Consider the following 21,883-nt stretch of genomic DNA (forward strand, 5'->3'; position numbering starts at 1 on the left):
TACAAGATCATCCAGTCCAACCATCCACCTACCACCAGTAACCCCACTAAACCATGTCTCTCAACATTGTATCTAAATGTTTCTTGAACACCTCCAGGGAGGGTGACTCAACCACCTCCCTGGGCAGCCCATTCCAGCGCCTGACCACTCTTTCAGAAAAGTAGTATTTCCTAATGTCCAGCCTAAATCTCCCCTGGCGCAACTTGAACCCATTCCCCCTCATCCTGTCACTAGTTATGAGAGAGAAGAGTCTGACCTCCAGCTCACTACAACCTCCCTTCAGGTAGTTATAGAGAGCGATGAGGTCTCCCCTGAGCCTCCTCTTCTCCAGTCTGAACAATCCCAGCTCCCTCAGCTGCTCCTCATAAGGCCTGTGCTCCAGACCCCTCACCAGCCTCGTCGCTCTCCTTGGAACACGCTCCAGGGCCTCAATGTCTTTTTTGCAGTGAGGGGCCCAGAACTGGACACAGTACTCGAGATGCGGCCTCGCCAGTGCTGAGCACAGTGGGAGAATGACTTCCCTACTCCTACTGGCACCACTATTTCTGATCCAAGCCAGGATGCCATTGGCCTTCTTGGCCACCTGAACACACTGCTGACTTATGCTCAGCTGAGCATCGACCAACACCCCCAGATCCATTTCCTCTACACAGTCTTCCAGCTACTCTGCCCCAAGCCTGTAGCATTGCCTAGGGTTGTTGTGGCTAAAGTGCAGGATGTGGCACTTGGTCTTGTCAAACCTCATCCTATTGGCTTCAGCCCAAAGATCCAGCCTGTCCAGATCTCTCTGTGGGGCCTTGCTACCCCCAGGCAGATCGACACTTCCTGCTAGCTTGGTGTTGTCTGCAAACTTACTGAGGGTGTTCTCAATGCCCTCATCCAGTTCATCAATAAAGATATTGATGAGAACAGGCCCCAGCACCGACCCCTTGGGAACACCACTCGTGACTGGTTGCCAGCTGGCTTTAACTATGCATTCACCATGTCAACGGTTTACAGGCGTTTGGCCGGGTTCCGTGACAAAGGGGACGGGGGATCCATGGGCCCACGCCCCGGGAAAAGGGAAAAGTGAAAAAGGGTAAGGAGATGGCCCTGAGAGCAAAGGACAGCGGCAACAATCTGAGGAGAAACAAACTAATTTACTAAATAAGATATCGGAATGCAAAACAACAGACTATAATACAATATAATTACAATTTAAGCTGATAAATCCAATACAGAGAGAGAGAACGTCCCAAAATCAAGGTAGGCCTTACTCTACTACCGACGATAAGATGGCTGGGGAGCGAGGTGCTGCCAAGACGAGAGACAGGCGGAAAAAGGGATGAGGTCTCGTGATCTGCAAGTTTTTATACTGCGAGCTTTTATCTTTTCCCTCTGGCTAGAAATGGTAACAGAGGAGAAAAGTACTGTGGGGACTGTAGTAGACCTTCTCTTGTGAGAACCGGGTATATCCACTACATGATGTTATGATGTGGAATACCAATAACCGAAAATCACAAAACCATGACGCACCACCAGTCTCTGTGCCCAGCCCTCCAGCCAGCTCCTTACTCAGCAAAGAGCGTACCTGTCCAAGCCACGGGCTGCCAGCTTCTCCAGGATGATACCGTGGGAGACAGTGTCAAAGGCTTTGCTGAAGTCTAGGTAGACCACATCAACAGCCTTTCCCTCATCCACCAGACGGATCACTCGATCATAGAAGGAGATCAGGTTGGTCAAGCAGGACCTGCCCTTCACAAACCCATGCTGGCTGGGCTTGATCCCCCGGTTGTCCTGCAAATGCCGCATGATCTCCCTCAGGACAATCTGTTCCATAACCTTCCCTGGCACCGAGGTCAGGCTGACAGGCCTGTAGTTCCCTGGATCCTCCTTACAACCCTTCTTGTAGATGGGAGTCACATTGGCAAGTCTCCAGTCTTCTGGGACCTCTCCAGTTGACCAGGAGCGCTGATAGATGATGGAAAGCAGCTTGGCTATCTCCTCTGCCAGCTCCCTCAGTACTCTTGGATAGATCTCGTCCGGCCCCATGGACTTGTGGCAGTCCAGGCAGAGTAGTAGGTCTCTGACCATTTCCTCCTGAACCGTGGGAGGCTTATTCCACTCCCCATCCGAGACTTCCAGGTCAGAGAGTAGAGCGCTCTGAGGATAACTGGTCTGACTTTTAAAGACAGACATAAAGAAAGCATTGAGAACCTCAGCCTTTTCATTGTCCTCAGTGGCCACATTCCCAGCCGCGTCCAGTAAAGAATGGAGATTCTCCTTGGTCCTCCTCTTACTGTTATTATATTTGTAAAAGAGTTTCTTGTTCCCTTTAATCCCAGCAGCCAAGCTTAATTCGAGCTGGGCCTTTGCCTTTCTAATTTTCTCCCTGCACATCCTGATAACCTCTTTGTACTCTCCCTGAGTTACCTGTCCCTTCTTCCACAGGAGGTAGATTCTCTTTTTCTCTTGGAGCCTCAGGAAAAGCTCCCTGTTCATCCACGCTAGTCTCCTTCCCCGCCAGCTCATCTTGCGGCTCAGGGGGACAGCCTGTTCCTGCACCTTCGGGACTTCCTTTTTGAGGAGCAACCAGCCTTCCTGGACCCCTTTACCCTCCAAGACCAAATCCCAAGGGACCCTCCCTGCCAGTCTCCTGAACAATTTGAAGTCTGCCCTCCGAAAGTCCAAGGTCACCGTTTTGCTGTCCCCTCTCCTGGTTCCACCAAGAATTGAGAACTCTACCATTTCATGGTTGCTGTGTCCAAGACAGCCCCCAACTTCCACATCCCCCACCAGACCTTCCCTGTTTGTAAATAGCAGGTCTAGCAGGGCACCTCCCCTGATAGGTTCTCTCACCAGCTGCAGAAGAAAGTTATCTTCCATACACTCTAGAAACGTTCTAGACTGCCTCTTCTGCGTTGTGCTGTATTCCCAGTGTATATTGGGGAAGTTGAAGTCCCCCATGAGGACAAGGGCTGGTGATCGCGCAACTTCAGCCAGCTGTTCATAGAACACCTCATCTGTCTCTTCATCCTGGTTAGGTGGCCTATAACGGACCCCCACCAGGATGTCTGCCTTGTCAGCCTTTCCTTTGATCCTTACCCGTAGAGATTTAACATTATTTTCCCCAGTTGCAAGCTCGATAACGTCAAAACACTCTCTAACATAGAGAGCCATGCCACCACCCCTCCTTCCTTGCCTATCCTTTCTGAAGAGCTTGTAGCCATCCGTTGCAGCACTCCAGTTATGGGCGCAATCCCACCATGTTTCTGTAATGGCAACTAAGTCATAGTTTGCCTGCCGCACAATGGCTTCCAGCTCCTCCTGTTTGTTGCTCGTGCTGCGGGCATTGATGTAGACGCACTTCAGCTGAGCCCCTCGCCTCACCTGTAATCCTGATGCTCCCCTAGGCACACCTCTTGCAGGGCTGGTTTTATCCCCTTCCCCCTTCCTCTCTAGTTTAAAGCCCTCTCTATAAGCCCTGCCAGCTCCTGGGCAAGGATCCGTTTCCCTCTTTGAGACAAGACAGACCCATCAGTAGACCTCAGGCCTGGTGCTGAGTAAACCGCCCCATGATCAAAGAACCCAAAATTGTTGCATTTGCACCAGCCTCTCAGCCATTTATAATTACAGAATGAAAAATATACTTTTCTGGAAAGCAGAGGCTTTTAATTTTTTTAACTTTTCTTATTCCATGATTCTAGGGCTGTTTTATAAAGTTAATAGATATGTGCAAGTAGTTAGGGTTGTTAACATAACCTTTACCTTTTGCTACAGTTGCCATTATTTCCTTTTCCCATTGATAGGGACCAGTGTATGATTGTAGCAAGCCTGTTGTTGTGGAACGGAAACCTGACCTTTACTTCAAAGTATTTCTGTATTCACAAGTATTTATACTTAAAGTATTTCTCTATTTATCAGTATTTCACTGGTGGTATTTCATTATTTTTGCTCCCATAATTAAATTTAGCAAAAACTAAAACTGAACTGAAATTTAGTCAAAGCTCTGAAAACTTTATAGTAAAGTTCACATTTTTATGGGCTTGTTATTTTGTGCAAATCCTGTTCAAATTTCTTCTTTCCTGTCACATTCAAGACCTTTTTGTAAGGAATCGCAGTCTCTTTTCTCCCTAATTTAAATTCTGCTCTGTCTCTTTGGAATATTAGGTATGGCTTAGTAGTGAAATTATTTTAATGATGTGGCTGAGTGCTCGTATATATTCAGGCAAGCAAACATAAAATGGTCATTCTTTATATTAAGGATCCATCTATAGTTTAGAAAAGGTAATAAATGATAGATTGAAGGCATAGATGGCTCCAGTAGTGGCTGGTGTGTATTATAGAGGTTATTTGCTCATCAGTTGAAGGTGTTGCAGATGGCTGCAAGCCAAGCTTACACACAACCTGTGCAATGACTGGACTCCATAATAATTGATTAACTGTGTATTAACATGCAAATTAACTCTTCATCAGCTCTTCATGAAATAATATATGAATGGCAACCTAATAGAAAACATGACCATAAAAGGAGACATTAAATTTCCTTATAAAAGGTGGATTATATGCTCTTATTTTTGCTTAAACATGAAATGTGATTTGCAAGGGTGTCTATGCCACCAGAACCTTAAATCTGTTTTAGAAGTGGCATCTCGCAGTGCTTGCCTCATTTCCCATCAAGAGTAGGCCTCTAAATTACTTGCACAGTCCTGAATGTGTTGTTGCTCTTTTTAAATTATTTTTATGCGGAGTTTTCATTTTAAGCCCACACCTTTTCATAGGGTGTGTGAAAAGGGAGGGGAAGGTCCTCAGCTGGCATGGTGCATTCTATTCAATGTCTAGGGCTCTTACTGAAAGGAGGATTGCAGCTTGTGTTTTTGCAATGTTCCTTTCATATTCAGAGATAAGAGTTACTCCCATTCTTAGTTGTACTGGAAAAGATCTTTTGAATTGGCTTGGACAAAAACATGTGGTTTGTGTTAAAGATAACCTCTTTCTCTCATCTTTTAATCTGCCTCACACAGTAGATTTGAGGATGTATCTCAGCAGTGGTGCTTTTTTTCAGTTTGGTAGCTCCAAAGTCTAAAAGTCCCTGGTGTATGTCCTACCAAGATGTACTCTGACAGTCTCATTGACTATCTCTTATTGAAAACAAAAGGTCTGCAGAGGTGTTATCACCCTTTCCCACTAGCTGTAGATACCATTAGCTCCTCTCTTCCATAGGCAGTCATCCAGTAATGCTAGTAACTGAAAGAACAAAATAAGGAAAACTGTTGAGCTAAGGAAAAGTTGTCTTCTCAAGGATCCTCACCCGTAACTTTCCTTAGGAAATAGAGGAGCCTTGGGTGTAGGATTGGGGATTTCTCCTCTTGCAGCCAGTTACTGGGCTTTGGAAAAGTGGACATGAAAGAATTGCTAAAAGTAAGGGAAGGGGCCTGTATAGTCCATTCTGTCCCTTTTCTAGGTAGATTCGTATATGCCTCAGATGCTCTTAAGAAAGAGTCCGATAGCCGTTCTGAATGTGAGTGAGACTGCAGCTTTCTCTTGTAATGTAGTCCAGTGCTTTGTTGCTAACAAGGTTTTCTTGCCTTTGAAATGCGAGCATTTCTTGTTGCAGCTTAAGCCTTTTTTTTTCCCTGTCCACCCTGAAAGTGGTGAACAGATTGCTTGCTTTCTTTTTTCTGTAGCTCTTTATGTGTTTGATTACTGTCATTATATCTTCCCTTAGTCTTCTGTCTACTTTTAGTAGTTGTCCTTGTTTCGTGGCTTCATCTTTTCCAGCAGGTAAATTCTGTTACATAGAGCAACTTTGGATCTTTTAGACTAGAAGCTGGCTGCTAAATAAAGCTCTGTATTGAAAACACAATTTTGCTTAAATATTCAGATGTTGTATATTGAGATGGCAAACGCGTTTTACTTAAAATCATTCTTAATGTGCAGAATTGTCATTTGCAATAAAGAAAGTTACACCCAGGCTGCTTACAAGCATGATTTCTCTTCAGCTGCTCAGCCCTACTTTCTCTGACAGTGTACCACTATTTATGGCTCTTCAGCAACCAAGACAGTAACCTTCTCTTAAATTATTGTAAAATAACCTTCTGTTGACTAAGGACAACCAATTCAGAAGGCTACAGTGTTAAAACTCTTTTTTTTTTTTTTTTGTTTTGGTTGTTTGTTTTGCTAATGGGAGTTGTTTATCATCAGAGATTTCCAATAATGGCTCTAGAAAGCATTTATTATTTTTCTGCCTTCACATAAATTTGTAAATTTGGTTTGCCGGAGAATGAGTAAAGCAAAGGTGTGCAGGGGCCACTTAGAATCTGGATAGTTCTACTGATTTGTTTTGCCTTGTGTTTTCTCTCACACCTTGGTTAAATCTAGATTTAGAAGAAAAAAACCTGAATAAATGGAAAACAGTCTTTTTATAGAACAGAGAAATGGGAATGAAGTCATGGTTGTGTAGATCTTGGCTGAGGAGAGGACTGGGCTTGATGTTATCTAGTAGAAGAGATTAAGTATCCCTTTCGTTCTTGAGCAGCCATCTTTTCTCATGGTTGAGTGACAGAGAGAGGATGCAGTGAGCTGTATTACCCACTGTTACACATCTGAGAAGGACGTACCTTCTCTGCCCTGTCCTGGCTGCTGTCTGGCAGAGATGAGACCACCAGGACAGAGGGGAGAGAGATCTCTAGCTGGGGAGCATGGTCTACTGTGAGAGGCTGCCAGCAAGCAGAGAGAGCATAGGGCAGCAGAAACAGAGAGGTCCAAGGAAAGAAAAAGGACTTGTAAAGTATTTTTCTGTGGCAAGAAACATCTTAAAGTTGTTGACCTGGAATGATGTAGACTCACACAACTAAAATTCATGAGTCCCGTGGCCAGTTTCCAGATTGATATGTTCAGTTTTTCTTTTATTACGAATGTACTGCATTTTTGTAGGGGACATCAATAACCTATATATATTTTGAGTGAACACATATATAGGCATTTTCTGAACAAAACTGCTGCTTTTACTCCCAAAGGATGAAAAGCATACTCTTAGTAGGCAGTTTTTTAGCCCTGGAGAGTTCAGGAGAAGGTGAGGCTGAATAAGTTTATCAGACCAAGATGGGCATAGTTGGATGTTGCAGAGGCAGCAAGGAAAAGAGGATTCTGTAAACTGAAGTAAAAGTTATTTTAAAAAAAAATATGAAAGTGCTTATGTAGTTTGAATCTATGGTTGTACTGTGAGAAGAACTTATAAGTTCACATTCCCATGAAATTCCGTGCTGAAAGTAAATTAATGTCTCCAGAACCAGGCTGAAGTTGCCTTGGATGAGCACTTGGAAGAGAGTTTGTTATCCCCTTCTCCCCTTCTGTCAGAGTTAGGGTTTTTGCTTGTGTGTGTTTTTTTGTTTGTTTGTTTTAGAAATTCATTTTTAGAAAGAATGAGCATTCATCCCTGAAAAGAAGCTCTTACATGAAATGAGTTGCTAAGCTGTGGCTATGAAGTAGGTGGTCTTCAAAGCACCTTACGAGCAAAGGGTTTGATAGATACATGAGTGGTACCTCTGATCTACTTGTAATGTGATTCAGAAGATGGAGAAAGGGTTTACTTCTTCCAGTAGTAGAGGTGGGTTGCGTGAAATCAGTGATGCACAAGTGATAAGCAAGGGAGATTCCAGGTGTGAATTGTTGTTCAGGTTACAAAAATTTGTTCAAACTTCCCTTACTCTCTTTCCTCATCGATATTAATAAACCAGGTAGTAAAACATTCAGTAAGTAATGGAATTGTAGTATCCTGCAGGTCTCCGCCTTGTGGCTAATTGCAAGCTCAGAGAGGAAACATTTGTAAAGACACTTGATGCTGTTGAACCTCTGCTGTCCATTAAAATACTAGCACAGTGCTGGCTGTACTGAGTTCCATTTGTTTTTGTGTAGCTTAGGTTGTCTTTGAGGCTTCTCCCACTTGGTTGGATTTGATTGCTGTTGATCAGAGGTTTAAAAAGCTGCAGGTGAATTAAAGGCAAAAGGCATACACATACCCCTGCTTACCTAAGTGTCACTTCCTTATAACAGAACAGGCGAAAAGCATTAGTTTTGCCAACTTTTATTCCTGACTTGTCTTTACAGTGGTCTAGGAGAGGAGTATCTGCATGCTGATGGAGGTGAGAATCAGACATTTTTGTTACATATTAAAAACCTCAGAGGTGTGGGATCATTTAGAAGTTATTAGTTTAGATTTGCCTTATACATTCACTTTCCTCCATGCCGATTGAGCTTGAAACAATTTGGCCTGTGCTCCTGATCCTCTGCCACTGATGGATGCCACTTAGTGAAACATTTGCGTATTTTGAGCAGGAGAAATTGAGTCCTTTTAGAGACCTTGACTTTGGATTTTTTCCAAAAGTGTAGTTTTTCTGCTGTTCTTAGCTCACATCATGAATGTTATTTCCCACATGGTATGTCAGAAGGTCAGAGTGCTGTTTAATCAGAGTGGCCTTTGCTGTGGCCTGCAGCTTCTCTCTGCCTGCTGTGCAAGCACTGAGAGAGGGAAGGATGTGAGAGTCTCCCAGCACAGATTTCCAGGTAGGCTGTGAAACACATGCTTAATGAGGGCCGTAGAGAAGCATACTCACATCCTGGCTCCTTTCTGCTAGAGAGAAAACATTCTAGAGAGCAGATGGTACTGAAATCATCCACAGGTGAGCAATTTGTAGGCGCAGCTAACATGTAGAGTACAGGGCAGAGGCGTAGCATAGCTCCTGCTGTACTGAGGGAAGGTGGGCCTCAATAGGTTTGCTCTAGTCTTCAAACTGCTGTAACAAGATGCTGCAGATTGAGAACTTTTGAATACACAACAGTCCTCAGTCACCCTCATAGTGAAGAATTTTTTTTCTCATGTGCAGATGGAAATTCCTGTGTTTCAGCCCTGGGCTTATAGAGAAGAGTAGGGCCTCCTTCAAAGCACCAAGCCCACTTTCTACCAGGGTTGGAGTCATGGCTCAACCCCCTTTTGGGACTGGTGGAGCACAGCTGGGAAGAGCAATGTTGCCCTTTCTTAAACACAGAAGCTGTAATTGTGTCTGTCAGGAAAGTGTCCTGCTGGGTCTCCTGCATGCTGACCTAAGCACCCAGCAGGATCTGTCCCTAAATGAACCAGTCTTACCTGGCTGTTTACAGCTGTTGTGCTACACTTGTTATTTCTTTAATGAAACTTCATAGTAAAATAGAACAGCCATTCATATGCCCCTGACAGCAAACAATCATGAAAATTGCCTTTGAATATCCCTAATTTGCCTGTAAGAGTCAGAACAATGGCAGAGAATAATTACAGAAATTGCTGCAGACAAAATATAACCCATTTGAAAACTAATATCCAGCCTCTATCACCAGGAAAACAGAAGGTGGGGGCGTGGTGGCAAAAAGCAGAGCCTCCTGGTAAGACACCTTGTGCTCCCAAATTCCTTTTGTCAGTGGAATGAGAGACTTCACCTTGCTCTTTTCTCAAGCACTGTTATTTACAGGGAAAATCAAAGCATTTAGTATCAGCGTAGACACACTGCAGCAGTGCCTTGCCTGGCAAAGCCACGGGAAGGCTGTTTTCTTCCCATCTGCATCATGCCAGTGCAAATCTATCCCTCTCTGAAAGCTAAGTGTATTGGAAACAAATATGAAGAAAAATCACTCTAGCGTAAACTGCTGTGTGGAGAGGACTTAAACTCCTTCCTGGGCCGGAGCCGGGTTTCTGGTACGACTAGGAGGCCCGTAGGACTTGCAGAAGAGTACAACTGGCTACTAGCATCTCATTAACACATTAATGAGTTTTGTGTTCCTTAGTCTAAAACCTTGTGCCAGGTTCTAAAGAATTTGGGTGCCTAGAGAAGTGTCTATAGAGTCCTGGGGTTTCCCGATGGCTGATTTTGCAGATGGGAAAAAGCAAGGAGCTGCTGTCAACCCTTGGCTGTATATAAAGCCCTGAAGCAATGCCAGAGGCAGACAGAACTTGGACTTTTGTGTGCCTAACTTCCTTGTAAAAGTAAAAATTGAGTTCCTGAATCAGTTAAACACTGCAGCAAAGTGATGCTTAAGTACTTGTAAAACTTGTGCCTCAGAAACTAGATGGCATTCTAAGAACCCATGCTTAACACAAACCGCATGCTTTTGTCCTAACCAATTCAATAGGGCTTTGTCTGGTATTACTGAACATGGGGGTAACTATCCTCTCTGAGTACAAATGAAATGTATTTGACTCTCCCTCCATTTTATAAGTAGATAACAGAACAAAGGATTGCTGCAATTTGAGGGCATGAACCCTCATTTTCTCTCCAGTCCACCTAAATAGAAAAGAATTTCTTGTTGGCCTATGATCTTCCCTTCTGCAAGTCAAAGCCCTTTGAGTTCCTGCTGCAAGTAATGACAGTTTACTCACAATTTTTCAGCTGCATATGATACCCAAAATTAGCCCTCCTGTTGTAATGAAAAGCAGCCCACCAATATGGAGGTCCTGTAAAATAGCCAGGCTTTTGTAAGAGAAGATAGTGTGTCTGTGGTAATGCTCCTGCATTGCTGTTTCACTTCATGTCTCACCACAGGGGCAAACCAAGGCAGTGTAGACCTCTGTAAAATGTTTAGAGTGTGTTGCTTTTTGACAAAAAATGATTGTGTGGCAGTGACTATATCAATTTTTTAGCAGGAAATAGTGGTGTAGTAGGATTTTTCTGGTTTGTTAGTTTGTTTTTTATAGACAGCTGTCAGTCTTAATTGCTCTGAAGCCAAAAATAAAGCACAAAAAAACCAACACAAAAAAAACCATAAAAGCCAGAAATTTCTGGTATTTGGGGATGTAAATCATGGTGTTGTAATTCTGTGCCTCCCTGCTTTATTTTTCCTTATCAAAATAAGTGTGAATGAAACTCCCCCTTAGTTGTGTTGCTGTAGAGAACAAGAATATCCAGCCTGTATCTCTGTTTTGCATTGATTTAATGTGAGTAGAATTTAACCTATATTCAGTATCCGGTACCATAAATTATTTTCCCAGGTAAGCACAAAATAGTGAAAAGTCAGTTTGATCAGTGGTATTCAAGGGAAGCTGAGAATCCATATTTGTAGGAATTTTCCCTGCTATTTACCCTTATACTCTTTTATTGTTTTTTTTTTTTCTTCAGGCTGTAGACCAAATGCTTTTTCTCTATTTGTAGAGATCTCAGCAAAGGGACAGTAGTTAAACAGGAACGATTACATTGTAAAAACTCAGAAAACCTTCCAGGATTCAAAGTCTCAGGGGACAAGCTTATCAATTTAATTGAATTAAAATATTCCAAGCTGTTCCTTCCTCTGCCACAATGCTGCAATTCCCTGTGCAGGAGTGTCATGCATTGGTGATGTTGCAAATATGCGTGCGTTTATAATGTCATTACTGAATAAGAAATGCTTATCCTGAACACAGGCCATGGAAGGAAAAGCTTTCTAATCAAATTTTTCATTTTTATGGTCTCAGTTCCCTTTTATGTGTTGAGTTTAGGCCAGCCTTTTGGAGGAAGTAGGAATCAGTAGTCCTAATGAGGAGCAGCCTTGAGCACAGCCTGTGATGAGGCTGATTTTTTTTGCTACATTTCATGTATCTGTACTGATCCTCTTGGGACGAATCCTCACCTCAGACACTGTCATTCAGTCTCTTAAGATGCAGTTTCCCATTACCTACCAATTAACGTAGAGGCATTCTTCTTGTCATCCTGCTTGAAGATCTAAAATCATTTTCTGCGTTACATTCAGAGCAGCCCTCGTATTTGCTGCACTTTCTAGAATAACGGTAAAGACTCCTAGAAAAATATGTTTAATGATTTTAAACGCTTTTTGTAAATCCAAATAAATACCTCTATAAATACTTTGGAATTTTACAGCAATTTAAGGCTGTTGTGGGAATATTGCAGTTTTCCCCATGCTTATTTCAGCTTGCTCAAGTCATTATTTCAGATCTTTTCACTGTGTTTTTGTTTCATGGGTGATTTTTATGATGTTTAATAATTTCCTTAAATATGTTGACACAGGTGACAAAACAAATGAGCTGATCAAATCACCAAGAAAACAGGCTTTTTTTTTTTTTTTTGTATAATTCCTATAGCTAGGTGGAAAAACAGGAGAGGTGAAGGTGTATTAGTCCAAGCAAACATGTTTTGGTCTTTGTCTTCTACTGTCTCTTCTGTACACTGGAGCACATTTCTAGACTCATTGGAGCAAATTACGTTAAAATTAAACAGAGGTGTTCAGTGGAAGAAATCTCTAAAATTGCTATTTTACAGCAACCTTTGCTCATTTTCCTGCAAATTAAAGACAGACTTTGTTTTCTCTCTGTTTTTTTAAATTCAGTCAGAGATGGCTTCACCATGGAGTCACGCACATGAGAACACTAGACTGTGGTCCCACACATTGACTGTAATGGTTTTCCCATGTACCCTGGCTCCTGGTTGATCCGGAGGTTTTAAAACAGACCTTTAAGCTACAGGTATGTTTCCTATGAAGTTCTTCAGTAAATGTCTTTCCACCTGTCATGGTTTTATGATTTTCGGTTATTGGTACTCCACATCATAACATCATGTAGTGAATGTACCTGGTTCTCAGAAGAGAAGGACTACTACATACCCCACAGTGCTTTTCTCCTCTGTTACCATTTTCCAGCCGGAGGGAAAAGATAAAAGCTCGCAGTATTAAAATTTGCAGATCACGAGACCTCGTCCCTTTTCCGCCGTCTCTCATCTTGGCAGCACCTCGCTCTCCAGCCGTCTTATCGTCGGTAGTAGAGTAAGGCCTACCTTGATTTTGGGACGTTCTCTCTCTCTGTATTGGATTTATCAGCTTAAATTGTAATTATATTGTATTATAGTCTGTTGTTTTGCATTCCGATATCTTATTTAGTAAATTAGTCTGTTTCTCCTCAGATTGTTGCCGCTGTTCTTTGCTCTCAGGGCCATCTCCTTACCCTTTTTCCCTTTTCCCTTTTCCCGGGGCGTGGGCCCGTGGATCCACCGTCCCCTTCGTCATGGAACCGGGCCGAATGCCCATAAACCATTGACACCACCAAGTGTGAATGCATAGATAAAGCAATAGGTGCTAAGGGGTTCTGGCTGCTATAATATGCTTTCTGTTTTACATAGGTAGAAGGCAAAGCAGTGGCAGCTCAGACACAAGATAGGATATTTTTGGTTTCAGGAAGAGCAGTGCGGAGTGTGTGTAACTGTTGATAAAACAAAGGATGACAGTTTGAAATCTGTAAGAGGATATAATGTATGAATCTGTAGAAGGTACAGGGTAAGAATCAGGCATAATATGCCTGGTAACAACGTTGAATTCAGAGACTGCTTTTGACACAAGAATAAGCTGTGGACACCTTGCAAATTCCTATCTTATTCACATGGCCATTTCTATTAAAGAAAGTAGCAAGTATTTTACAGCAAATAGAAGTAGTAGTGATGCAAATGTAGCCCTTCATATTTCCCCATACTAATGGATTCAGCAGGCACTACAGAACTGCAGCATAACGTGGGTTACTGTTTCCTCTTCACCTCAACCGCTATGAGTTACAGCTCCTGACCTTTAAAGATTAGGAACAGTAAAATGCATTATTAACAAGTAGTAAATTAACAAATAAATGCCCCTCTGGTAAATCCAAAAACATAATGTTTTGAAATACTGCCACCTTCTGATAAGTTTGGGACAGATAACTGAGTTGTAAGTAATTTGTCATGTTTTTAATCAACATTAATTATTCATTTCCTGATTTAATAATGTAAGAACAATGTTGCACCATCTGTTGCAGTGCTAACTTTCACTGTGTGTGTGACTATGTATATAGCAGTATAAAGCAATGAAGAAAATGTATGATTTCTTACAAGTGATGAGAGAGACAGGCAGAAACGTATGTGAAGTAAGGAAAAGCATTTAGCTGCTTCATGTGTGAGTTTAAGAATTTAAAACCACAAAGCCTATGTTTTAAGTTAAACATGTTAAATCCATTACAGAATTGTGGCTAAAATATCAGAGTGACCTGCAGGATGAACTTAGCCATAGGAGAGGTGTGTGTATGGTGTGTCTTAGCGAATCAGACTTCCCTCCTCCTGAATAATTCCTGCTTCTGACATGAAGGTATCCACGAAGTGTAAATTCTTCACATTTTTACTTTCTAACATTCAGATATTTGTCCCCATGCCTCCTCTGTGTATATTTCGGTTGTCCAGATGGTGTTTTATGTGTCCAGCCTCATACCATTACTATATTACTTAAACTTGGCAGTGATACTTGAAATAGCTTTCCCCAAGCTGTCTTTTCCCTGAGTAGTTCATCCAGTTTCAACTTTTTGAATGTCCTTTGTGCTGTGACAATATATGTTTTGTACCTAAATGGCTACCATATCATTTAAATTCCCTTGATATGGGAAGTCTGCTTGGCAAAGACAGTAAGCCTTTAAAAGTACCAGAAATTAATACAAAATCTAAGCTAACACGGCCTTAAAGTGTCTCAAAATGTAGACAGTCCAAAAATTAAATTTCTTTTGATTCACTTAAATTTCCTGAGTCTGTGTTGGGCTCCTGTGAGATGGGGGTGGCTGTGCCGTTCTCCCACCTGTAGAGCTGTTACAAGTATGGCTGATTCCAAGAGCCTATCAGCACATTTTTCCCACAGAGTGCAAAAATGGTGTGCTCTTATTGTAGTCCCAGTGTTTTTTTTCCTTGGTAAAAAGGAAACTGTATTTTGAGACAGTAGCTGAGAAAACAGATTCTTCCTTGAAGATTAGGATGGTGAGAAGACTTCCAGTAGCAAGGAGAGAGAGAAAAGAGCCTCACTTCAAAGTTTCAGCATTGATTTCTTGCAATTTCATTCCATATCATAACTGATCCTACTAGGAGCCTCTGTGACTCAGTACCGTGTACAGCAACTATGGGACGCACAGTAGGAATATGCAGACTTGAACATGTGCATTGCTAAGGCAGAGAGGCAATGCTTGGGCAGGGAAAGCACATCAACTGTAGTGAGGATTTAGACCTTTCTCATGGTCAGTGTAAGTGTGTATACGTATTTACTTTCTCATACTAATGAGCTTCTCTGACTTACTTTGTGTGGCCTTGTTTCTGGCTTAATTTTTTTTTGCTTTCAGTTTTCCACCTTGGTAATATTTGAACTTCTTAACTGTTTTCAGCATAATTTTGGGATGAGAAATCAGGATTGTGCTGCATTTTCACAAATTTTTTTAAAAATACATAATCAACTAAATGGTTCATATCCATATCAGTGGGTTCCCTTTCATTAAATGCAAAGGCTGAAAATTGAACTCAACTATATAATTGTACGTTGGGGAACCCATATGCAGGAGAGACATATTGAATGAAAGTATTCTGAAACCAGGCTTCAGAAGCTTTTCTGCTTGTGTAATGACTTGTACTTTGGCTTTGAAGACTCCAAAGTGGGTAAAATGGCTTGTGTTCAGTCAAAGGAGCTAGATCCTGCAGCAGAACTTGTGCTGCTGTCCTGCTGATAATTGTCAGGTGGATGTCAAGCACTGTTATGTACAGGGGGAGTGCCTTGAGTCCTGTTATCACCAGTAATGTTCCACTGCGAGAGGTGAGGGGAAGGATTTGTTTGTTCCTGATTCACAGCTGGTTGTATTTCGTGAGTTCCCATTCTGCTTAAACTTAGTTTTTCCCTGTAAAAATGATAAATTAAGGATAACCAAGCATCTAGTCTTTGGGATTTTGTTGCCAGATCCTAGAGATCTGTTGCAAAGCTTTAGATAAACAGGGGTGTCATTACAAACTGAAAATAAGAACCGTTTTCTCATCAGAGAGATGAGTACACTTGACTCCTAAACACCTGCTTAATGCAGCACATGGAGCCATGCTGTCTTCTGTCATCCCAATGAGTTTATCTTCCTGACTAGTGTCTAAATGTGGGCTTCTTCTTTCCAGTTTAATACAGAAAAATCTCTTCTGTTGAACTGTAAACAATTCATCTCTTGGGTTTCAAATATGGGACTATCCCAAAGCTGATTTTCAGGGCTTCACAGACTCAGCTAGATGTAAGTGACCCAGGCTATGCAGCCAGATTTGATAGCAAGCTCCAAGTGCCTTTAAAACAGATCTCAACCATATGTATGGTGTGCCACTTTTGCTGTAGTATATTGAGCTCAGGAGAAGGCGAGTAACATGATTGCCTTCAGCAAAATTGTCAAACAAGGAAATCTTTTAAAACTACATAGAGGGGGGAATGTAATGAGAGCCCTGGAAGGCAGAGGCTAAGAGAAGAAAAATTGGCAGGGAACATTAACATATACTTTTAACAAGCCTTTTCACAGAAAGAAGAATGACCCAGAGATTTGACTGTTGTAGTTTTTATTTCAGTGAATGGATTCTGTGCTGCAATGTAGGAGAGAAATGCTTATTCCATGTTATTTTGTTTCAGCTTGGAAGAGCAAGACAAAGCTTTATTTAGACTGTTGAGTCCAACCCCACAGTAATGCCACATGTCGAGCTTCCAGAAAGTGAAAGGCATGCAGAGCTCAAATTTCAGATAGTTTTAAGGATAATTCCTTGCCTGTTATTACCGTATGTCATACTAGACATAAGTTATTAGAAATGATTTGCTACAGTCTGCATTCATATTACCTCCCAGGGAACTTTCAGACTGGATTTGTGGAGAGAGATGCGTCCTGAACCTTTTTTATTTCCCTAAAGAATATTACAGATTGTGGGACAAATCAATGTTTGATAGAATAAGGACTCCAAATTTGAAGTGCTGGCTGATAGAAGAGTTAAAGAGTATACCTTCAGGGAACAATTAAGTATAGCTATCCACAGGGATTGCTGTATCTTGCAGCAATTCTTGATGCAAGTGGAGGGATTATAATGTGCTTTATGATAGAGGCTGATGCCACTGAGTAGCAGTTACTTAGCTGGTTCCTTGCCCATGGGAGTTTTGTGGAGACCCAGTACAGGTGTGTGAGAAGAGTCCTTCTGGGTGAGCTGTAAGTTGTGGATCAAAATAATTTCTAGCTAAGGGCAGGCGGTGGTCTCCTGGGCCTTAATGGTTTAATATAAGCCTGCAAATACAAGCCTTCAGGTTTATTATAAACCTGTGAAATAAAAGCAAGTCGTAAGTTATTTGTGATGGTTTTAGTTGTATGCATGGGGGCTCCATGCTACACCATAGTTGTTTCTGGCTGTCATGTACCTCTTCTGGAAAGTGTTCATCTTTGATCTTCTACTGTGGCCTTTGTCTGCCTGCACATCAAGCATTTCTCAGATCATACATAATAGAAAACCTTTGCCCCAGAGATCTCCTGTGGGTGGCTTGCCCTGAACACTGTAGTTTTTAGCATTGCTTTTTCTTTTTTTTCAGGGTTTTCCTTGCCCTTTGAGAAACATCTTGCTTGAATCAAGAAAAGTCATCCATCCTATGTCTTCTTGTACAGATCTTACCTATCCCAGACGAGCATTGGTCAACGGCCTGGATCCCATATACCTCAAGACTGTGGGAAGTCTGAATGATAGGTAACCCTCCTCATACAGGGAGAGCAAGACAGTGATGAGCAGGACTTCAGACCTAAATACACCTAGATAAGGTGTAGCTGCGTAGCATATTGTAAAAATCTACTGCACACTGGTCTGTGCTTTGTGTATTATAATAACCCAAACCTGGGTGGAAGGATGAGAAAGGCTTTTCTTATGGGCATATGTAAATAGACAAGTGCCATAATTAACAACGACCAGCAGCAGTGGCATTCCTTTGTGAAAAGCCCTGAAGCCATTAAATTGGCAAGTGAATTGCTAGGCTATTTGACCTACAGTTCATTCCTAACATAAGCGCTGAGGCTGTGAAAAACCTGAGCAAAGTGTTCGTAAAGACAGTAGGGTTTGCACCAACTCTTTAAGAGGATGCAGAGCTGTAAGCATAATTTGCCCCTTCCAGAGGGGAAGCAACAGTCTTATGCGCCTCAGAAGGTATAAGCAATTGTAGGGGCTTTTTAGTTGCCATAAATATTCAGGCAAGCAAAAGCCAGTGCTTTGTTTTCAAAGCACTGATTAAAACACTCCATTGTGCTGAACTTTGAGTAGAGGTTGTTCCTAAAGCTTATTTTTGATTACCAGCTCACCACAAAATCCATTATTGCCCACTTTTAATGCCGACTATCAAAACCATTTGATAGCTACAGATGTTTATTGTGCTGAACACAGTGAGACACTAACAAATCTGCTGTAACAAGAAGCAACCCATTATAGTAAGAGAAGACTTCACTCTGAAACCAATATCTTTAGACGTCAGTCTGAAATACAGCCTACTGACATGTTTTCTGCACAGCTGGCAATTTTACTGTATGACACAACAAATCTCTATGTGAAATAGCTTTTTTTTATTCTCTACTAAAAAAAAACAACAACAACAAAAAACAGACCTGCTACAGTAGAGCATATTGGAATTAGAGTAAAGGAGTGGACACTTACCTGCAGTTTGGTTTTCACAAAGCTTTGCATACAGAGCTTTTGATACAGTCTTATTCTCCAGAGTTGTCAGGTTTACAAAGCTAAGCCACACTTTTAATACCATATGTATGCTGCTTTGAAACATAAGCCAAGGCACAAGTTCATACCTGGTATGATTAAGTGCAATGCCAGGCATGACATTTTAAATAGCTCTTTCCTGACAGAAGGATACTTGGAATTCATATTAGATCCTTCCTCTCTAGATGCTGGGGCCCCTTCCCAGCTATCCCTGTCTACCTGTGCTCACCCATCTCATCACAGCATCTTACTGAGTGCCTGCTTAAGTTTTCTTCATAGATTCTCCTATCCCTTTTCTACTCTTGATATTTAGCATATTGCTGAAATTCTGGTGGATTCTTCTGCTTGATGCACAGTGTATCTCTGGCACCAACACTATTTCAGTATGAAGTACAAAGAGCACAAAGTTCTGGCTTCTACCGTAAGAAGAGCTACAACTGATTAAAGAAAGCAGGGAATGGCTATGTCAATTCTTTTGTTTGCTCAAAAAATGTAAAGCTAATGAAATCACTGTTTGTCCCTTCTATACCCCCCTCCCACTGCTCTCTGATAATTTCTGGGCCTATTGACTAATATAACCAAGAATAGACATATGACAGAGATTTTGTAGATACTTAGTTACTGCAAAAATTGTAACCATACCTTTCCTTACCTGATTATCTATTAGAAACAAAGACTATTGTGCTAACCTGGCAGTTACCACACACTAGAGAATTCACAGGAAGGAGATACAGTCCCCATCTCAAAAAAAAATTTGTGCATTAGACAGCAGAGATTCCATAAAATAAAAACAACAACAAAAACATGGCAAAGGCAGAGTGAGTGACCTTCTCAGTGTTAATTGTTCCAGTGTGGGCCAAGTAACATACTTTTCTCTTCTCCTATGGGCTTTTTAGTAATCATTGTTTTGAGGCAAATACCTGATACAATAAAATAGGTCAAGTGATGCAACACTGGCAATTTTTTTAACTACTGAAAGCAAAGTCACATGAAAGTCTGCTAGGAAGCTTTATTTGGTGGTCTTCTTGGAGTTGGCTAATCTATGGATTGATAGATGTCAGTCTGCATAACTACACAGACTGCAGCAACTTGGCTAGAGTCTCTGCAGCTTCTGAGTTAGGCTGCTGGAGGAGCAATGGAAACCACCACTCTGATAAGAAGGAGGTGCTGAAAAGAACCCAAAGAACCCATGTTTTTTTTTATAGGCTTTTCCTAGTCTGTTGTTAGGAAAACAAACAAGTTGAAAAGGCATGGTTGCTTTTCTTTGCAGCAGTTGTAAGTGCATTTTGTAATGCTTGGCCTGATCTCAGAGACATGGTGCCATCCTCTTTTGAATTTTGTCTCTTCTTTCACCTGTGTGGCTTTCACTGTGCCTCTATTTGTGATCCTGTCTTAGCTCTGAACCTCTCCAGGGAAACTCTGCACGCTGAGCAGTTGACATTTTTTTTGTTTCTGTAAAGTGAATATAAAAATTAATGTAAAAGAGTAAACCCCAAAGATTAAATTAAAATAACAAAAGAGATATTACTCACTAAAAGGAAATGAATTGACAAAATTAAACTGGAAACCATGAATTATACTTTCCATGGAGCCCAGCTCCTGTTAGGCAGCTGTTTAAACAGAGCAGAGGCACGGAAGGGCTCAGCCTCGCTCTGTTCCAATGCTTCTCTGTGTGAGCAACTGGAAGTTGCCAGTTTCTAGATTTGGCCCTTTTTGCCTTTTTATTTACATTTGAGATATTCATCCTAGTTCATCACTAATTGAGAAAACAAAGCCAGAGAGACCTGGCACAGGTACTGCTGTGTGTGAACAGGCTTGTGATGGGGTGGGGATGGTGGGGATAGGCCCTATCCTGAAACAAGCATTGATGGGGAATTTTCTCTATCAATGTTAGAATGCAGTCTTAATCCTGATGAAGGCTATTGCTGGGCCTGACTCCAAAAGTTTTTGTCAGTGGGCTGTAGTCTTATCATGAGGTGCATATTTGATCATTTTCCTGAATGTGAATGGATTTGTAGCTCCTCTTTAGGCATTTCTTTCAGCTGAGACCTTGATAGTTCCCAATATGATCAGGATTACATCAATGCTCAGCAGATACAGTTCATCTCCGTGCTGCATGAGAAAACAATGTCCTAACACTACTGGGGGAATGTGAATTAATTGCCAGCTATAACCACTTTGTTCCTTCCTACTCTAGAGGATGAAACAAGGATAGAATTTTTTTATTCTCTTCGCATGAAAACACTCACAGGGTATGGGCTTGCCTGGATTTAATGTGGGGGATGTGGGTGGGCTAATGTTTTAGAAGGAGTTGTAGGTGGATGTTTGAACATCCAGGCGAAGCAAAGTGGCCCCAAGATGAGAGAATATGTGAGGGGACAGGGAACATTTACCCCTCAGAGGGTTGAGCTGCTGTTAAATCTGTAAAGGAGTGGAAGTATTTTAATAAGGCAATCTTGTGCATCTGGAGAGAAGGGCTATCTAAAGGTAAAGATGCACTTGCATTCAGCTTTTGACACTTCTATTCTTTTTTATGGTACTTGGCAGAGCCTTTTTTCATTGTAGCCATATTTGCAAAATGAAGACTTAAGAAAGACAACTAATATCTGAGTACAGCCCTGTGGCTACCCCCCTTCATCATCTGTTCTTGCCCTGCCCCCTTTCACACAGGTCAGTGATGTAACCCAGTGTTGTTCCCTGTGCTGGAGGCTTGGCTCTTGATGCCACAGGATGGTGAGTGTGCCATGGAGCTGGCATGGGCCAAGTGGATATCAGTGAACTGGTATGTGCACGTGTGTGATGCTTCCACAAAGAGCTCATGCTTTCAGGTGGTTGGAACTGAACGCGCCCAACATGTAAGGAAGTGCAAGGTCCTTGTTCCTCATTTTCATGGCAGAAGGAGTTGTTAATTTGAACTCGTTGCTTGGGAAGAGGAGAAAATGTGCTTTATTACCTAATCTTTATAGGTGGGCATGGAAAAGATATTAATTTATGTTACTGTGCAGGACTGAAAAATGTAAGTGCTGAGGCAGTTCAGTCTCTCCATTATGACCTAAACTGGTGCATCCTTCCCAAGGTGTGTTCCCATTGGCACGGTAGGAAATTGGTGTAACATAAAATGGAGACTATCCTGCAGCTGCCCTTTTGTCATTCACTGTATACAGTTGGGGATAAGTCGTTCTACACTCATCCCATGAAGTGGGTATGTATTCCTTAAAGAAATAAAGTGCCATGTGAAGTCTGACACTGAGCTTTGAGAAAGTAATGTGTTCAAGCACATGGGTAATCAACCACTTTATGCTATAGTATAGCAATGGCCTGGTGTCTGAGCACTGCTTAGCTTGGGGAGAGTTTTTGTTTGTTTACTTGCTAAATTTTCC

General features: G+C 41.7%; 1 long non-coding RNA gene across 1 annotated transcript in view; it reads left to right on the forward strand.

Moving 5' to 3' along the window:
- The window catches only part of LOC110398602, an 82,323-nt gene extending 63,936 nt beyond the window's left edge, over positions 1–18,387 (forward strand). The window contains exons 3-4 of the long non-coding RNA XR_002438492.1: positions 12,325–12,460; positions 17,344–18,387. This is a non-coding gene — a long non-coding RNA (uncharacterized LOC110398602). The remainder of the gene's footprint in view (positions 1–12,324; positions 12,461–17,343) is intronic.

Source organism: Numida meleagris, chromosome 4 (genome assembly GCF_002078875.1).
Source record: "Numida meleagris isolate 19003 breed g44 Domestic line chromosome 4, NumMel1.0, whole genome shotgun sequence".
NCBI classification, from domain to species: domain Eukaryota; kingdom Metazoa; phylum Chordata; class Aves; order Galliformes; family Numididae; genus Numida; species Numida meleagris.